The sequence below is a fragment of the Pristis pectinata genome, chromosome 16 (assembly GCF_009764475.1).
Source record: "Pristis pectinata isolate sPriPec2 chromosome 16, sPriPec2.1.pri, whole genome shotgun sequence".
Classification (NCBI taxonomy): Eukaryota; Metazoa; Chordata; class Chondrichthyes; order Rhinopristiformes; family Pristidae; genus Pristis; species Pristis pectinata.
Genome location: NC_067420.1, coordinates 23193355 through 23199354, shown reverse-complemented (window position 1 = coordinate 23199354; position 6000 = coordinate 23193355).

Genomic DNA, 6000 nt, shown 5'->3' with positions numbered 1-6000 from the left:
CTCAACACTGTAATAAGAGAAATGTATTTTGAGTGTCTGGTGTTTTGTGCTTGAACTCTTCAGATCAGTTACCAGTATTTGAATAATTCCAAGAGCAATTACACACACAGCACGAAAAATTAAGCTGGATTATGTTTCTACTGATTTTAATTTCTTAAAATAGATAAACCAGCATTACCCATACAGAAAGGCAAATCTTATTTTATGGCTGTTTGTGTAAAATCTTCTGACCTATTATATATTTTAGTTGCAAAGCAAGTGGAAGATTTAAGGCTCGTTTTATGACATCCATTAAACTCCAAGGAGGATTTTTTCTGCAGTCTCTTTGATGTGAGGAACCATTTACATTAAATCAAACTTATTCCACCATAAGCCTGTAACAAAGAAGCAGTTGTTTGGTTGGTGCTCCACACTTCATCAATTTTCCAATCTATATTCATGGCTTAGGCTATAAAAATTGTGTGAAGAGCTTTAACCATGAAACACATCAACACTGATTCTCAAAAGCCTTACAATATCCTTTTATTACCAGTTCACTTCTCTTTTTATCCCAGGGGTGTTGTCTCATTGATAGATTATGATTCTGCTGGTATTTGTCTTCCTCCTGTAGTGTGACTGTACTGATACATGAGACTTTTTAGTTACCAGAATGCTATTCAACCATGTCAGCCATCACACCTGACCTCAATCAAATACTAAGCATGAATGGTGGCTGATGGTTATGGCACCAATAACATCACCTACACCGACATCATGACTAACATCAGCTAAACCAGCACATTTTGCAATCAAACTGTCTACCTGGACTGAGCAGCCCAGCTCAGGATATGGATAAATTAATCTGAGTCTCAGCATTTATTCACGTTCCAGCTTCTTGCGGTTGGTGAACTTTGCCATGCAAGGAATACAGGTGCTGAATAGTCAGGAGTTTCTTCCTAGACTTGAAACAGTCCACAGCAAAGATATAAGAGATCCACTGGTGTTTACAATGATGCGCTAATAGTGGTGTTTGAACACTCTGGTGTGTTTGCTCCATGTAGCAAAGCAATGTTTCTGATTGGGTAAAAGCAACTGGAACAATGAAGAACAGTTGAGGGCAGTAATGTCTGCATCTAATCATGTGCTAAATAGAACCACAATTTACTTCAAACAAAAAAATTCAAAGAACTTTTCACCATTAATCAATATCTAAAGTGCAGTGAAGGCACATGTGGCAGTTTTCCAATCAACACCAACAGTCTCTTTTAAACAGTTCCAGCCAAATTTTTCAGTGATGTTTGTTGGAGAAGGAACCACAGAAAGGTTACAGCATGGAAGGAGCACCGTTGACCCACTGGGTCCACACAAGTTCTATGCAACAACAATCCAGCTACACCCGTTCCTCTGCCCTCTCCCTATGGCCCTGCATTATTTTGTTTCAAATTGCTCTGCTTATAACCAGCTCATTCACTGGGACATAGAAATCTTGCCACCTTACAATGTCTATAGTCCCTAAAGTGAAGGTGTACATTTCAGCAGGACCCTGTGGACATCAGTGAGACAACAGGCGATGTGAAATTGGCCAGGACACCCTAATAAACTGACAGAGTTCTAGTAGGTCCTTGTGAAGCAAATAAGGAATAGGATAGAGATCTTTTTTCATTCACACAGAGGCTGGGTCCTTCAGGACAACCGAGGAGTGAAAAGTGACTGGGCAGGTGAGTACTTTCAAGAAACTAGCCGCAGTGCTGAAAGAATTTGATACCCTTTGCATCTCTCTTACATATAGTGGAATCAGTTTTAATGATGTGCCAAAGTGTAGGTTCCTTCTAATCGTGCATTGTCCCTCTTTTTAGACTTCTAAGCACTAGCTCACAAATCAGTAACCTGTTCAATGCAGATTGTACATTATGGACAATCGCATTGTAAAGGAGATCCACAGTTGCACTGCTAGTGGACCTGCTGCCTCACAGCTCCTGCCACCACATTCAATCCCAACCTCCAGCACTGTCTGTGTGAGTTGCACATTCTCTCTGTGACTGCATGCGTTTCCTCCAGGTGCTCCAGCTTCCTCCCACATGCCAACGATGCATGGGTTAGTAGGTTAATTGGCTGCTGTGAATTACTCCTCATGTGTAAATGAGTGGTAGAACCTTTGTGGGGAGAGGGAGTTAATAGGAATGTGAGGAGAATTAAATGGGTTAGGATAACAACGGATTCTTGATGATTGATACAGACTAGGTGGGCTAAAGGGCTTGTTTCCATGCCATCTCTCTTTATAACTCCATAATGGTAATTGGGGTGGTGCAAATGGAAATGATGGGCAGGAAACAAGTCTTTGCAAAGCAAACTAACATTCTAGATTTAGAAGTGGAAGGTACAACACTCTTATGAAAAACAGGAAACTGCTTTCTTCACACCTACAAGTACTGAATGTATAGTACTGGCTGCCAGGCAGTTGCTACAACAGCCAGACTTGCTGGAGTGAATAGCTCCACTCAAAGCCGCAGGAGCGTTACTGCTTAGACCCTGGTTAAAATGTCACAGGGATCCAATGAGCAACACGTGTCCTCAATGAGCATTTTGCAGGAGACTTTCAGCTGAGCCAGGTAGCCCACCTGCTACCAGAACCAAAGGCATTAAAATCAGAAATCAGCAGGAATGGAATGGTTAACAGAACCAGCACACAAGGAATCTTCTCCATTCTATTGCCATTCACTGGGGAGTTAATATTTGTCCCTGAGCTGCTGGTTTTCTAAAAGTCATTCACTGCCTATGGTAAACTAGCGTTGTGCGTGATCTTCAACTAATTTTCTAAATTCCATAATCAATTATTGAATTTTCTTTAGGGGTTGTGCTTGCTTGCATGTCAGGGAAGGTTTTGCCTCAATGTTTTAATGTTGTCACTTTCATTCGTAGAAAGTATCCAGTCTACAGAGATTGAGAATGCTGAGCGGTTGTGAGCTCAATATATTCTTCATATAATGAACAGATTTTGACATCTACGGAATAAGATCTGCAAGTAAGTACACCATATTGAAATGTGCTGGTTTAATAATGATGGGGTGAATTTTAAAAGAGATAGATTGTTAAGAGAAAATAAGAAAGCAAGGGTGGTTTCAACCACCACTTAGATTCCATGTTATAATTCTGAACAGATTGAAAGCTAATCATCAATTCTTTTTTTAAAAAAAATTATTTAGAGCGTGGTAACAGGCCCTTCCGGCCCAACAAGTCCGCGCCGCCCATTTTAAACCCAACTTAACCTACCCGTATGTCTTTGCAATGTGGGAGGAAACTGGAGCACCCGGAGGAAACGCACGCAGACACAGGAGAACGTACAAACTCCTTACAGACAGCAACGGGAATCGAACCCTGATCGCTGGCGCAGTAATAGCGTCACGCTGCTACGCTACCGTGCCGCCCCATTGTAATTTTGTTGTAATTTACAAGGCATACCTGTGCTTGTTGCTGATGAAAGGTTAAAATCCATTTGTGGTATTTAGACAAATGAAAAAATTATTTTTTCACTTAACAAGATAGTGGGATAGAGTAATGTCACACAATAACACTGACTTTTTTTCTCCCTCAATACATACCTTTCAACAGAGCAGCCATTGGTGGAGGGAAGAACACTATAAAAAATAGACTAGTTAGGGAAGTGGATTAAGCAGAAACAGAGGGTGAACAGGGCCACAGAGATAAATTAAGGTGTGGGTGTGGAAGTAATTGCAGGTGAGAACAACAATTTGAAGTTTGTTACAAAAGGAGGCAGTGAGGAATGGAGTGATGAAATGTAAGGCTTTGAGTGAGGAACGAGAGGGAGATTGGCATTCTTACTGAATCGGAATTTTACAGCAGGAATCCCTGCTGGAAGAGCACCAGGGAAATCCTGGTCTGCGAAGGATAAACTAATAACCAGAGTTTCAAAAGCAGTTGAAATTTAGGGACAAAATTGAGCAATGTTTCAAAGGCAGAGGCAGGGTGGACAGATTGTGGGCAGGTAATTAATTGGAAGACTGCAATTAAAAGAGAATGCAGCAAGGTAAATGTGGGTGCACTCTACACTCACTGAAACTTGAAACAGAGCTGTATTGAAGAGTTATGTAATTCTTTTCTGGATGTCGTTAAAGGTCCATGGTATCATTTGAAGAGCTAGAAATTCCTGCAGTGTCCTGGCCAATAATTGTGGTTCTACCAACATTACTAAAAGCAGACTAATATCCGACTATTCTCTACCTTACAACATCTTACAAATAAAACAAGAGGTCATCATCCCTTTGGTATTTCTGCTAATGACTGCTTCATTTATCTACACTAGTGACTACTTCTCAAAATAATTAATTGTGTATAAATAATTGTCAAATGTTTGTGAGATATCATAAAGTGCTTTTTGAATGCAAATTCTTTCTTTCAAAACAGTATTTTTTGGCTTGCTATTACTGAGAAATGACCTTAGTCTTGTGTAGTGATGTATGGGAGTAAGGTCAAATTCTAAGGGATCAAATCAGGGCCAACTACTCCCTAGGTTTTGAACTTAAACATCAGTTAGCACAAATAAACCTGGATTTTGTCGGAATAATTTTACTCTTCTTACTATAACAGCAATGGTATTTCCTTACCTAACCCCCCACAGACCAGAATAACAGCGGAATCATATATGAAGGTTGATCAAAATGTTTCTTTCAGAGAGCCCAGTTAACAAATTATCTCACAAATGTATTTCAAATTGTATGGGCAAGTTTTCCTTAAATTTCTCTGCTTATTGGGAGAAAACAGTGAATAAAATCCACTGTCAAATTCCAGAAACTGTTCAGCAGAAAATGATTTATTTTGAAAACTCCTCCCTTCCGCTATGAAAGGAAGTAGCTATCCCATAGTGGACAATAGAGCATTGTTTCAAAGCATTGGAGAGAACACACTGTTCCAGCTCTACTTCAAGATTAATTAGACTACTACTACACTGAACTAAACACTGACAGTGAGATAAACTAAATTCACATTAATACTGCAACAGCATTAATTCTGCTTCAAAGTTAGTAAGTTGATACTTAATTACACCCTTTCAGGACCTCAGGATGTTTAAAAGCTTTGCACAGTATGGGCAATGATGCTTTATAGACAAACCTATCAACCTGTTAGTTCACAGAAAAGTCCTAGAGATTAAAAAATATTTAATGTATTTTGGTGGTGTTGTTTGAAGACAGCATATCTTTGTTCTGCTTTGAAAAACTGTCCTGGGATCGATCTGTGTCATCACCGAAAATAGAGACTTGGTTTAACATCTTATTCAAAGTTTGACACCTCCATTAAAACAGCTCTCCTTCAGTACCATTCCAAAATTTCTGCTTAGGTTATTTGTTGATCACTCTGCCTTGGGCAAGTGTGTTGGATATCAGCCTTACAGAGGTTGTACCAAAATGATGCAAATTCATCTATCTTCTAAATACTAAAAAAATTAGCAGATTAATGTTTGCAGAGCATTGCCAATTGATTCTCTACCTTCAATACATTACGTATTGAACAATATGCTTTTAATCAATTGAATAATTTAAAAGGCAGCACTGCTTCATTTATCTGATAGTTTTGCTATTCATTTTCACATTATTGAAGCTTAGCCCAAACTTAAAGTTGTATTGCAACTATTTAGGAATGATCCCACACTTATCTAGAGGTTTATTTTTACTTCATCACCAAGTAGTAGAACAGAACATTAACAAGGCATTTCGACTCCTGCTTTTTTTAATAGAAGGAAGTTCAACAATAATACTGTTTTTTAATGATTGCAGTCCCACAAATCAGGATTTAAATATGTTTTATCATATTTGATTATCCATTAACTTCAATTATCTTAATTTTCTTATGTTTCTGCAGATATATCTTTCAAGTTCTCATGTTTTAATCTCTTGTTTTAACTTATTTTTTGCCCATAATGAACTAATTCTTTAGTTTATCGAGCCCCTCTAATATGAATGGTAATTATTCCTGTGAAGAATATTCAGAATACAAGGCCATTTAACC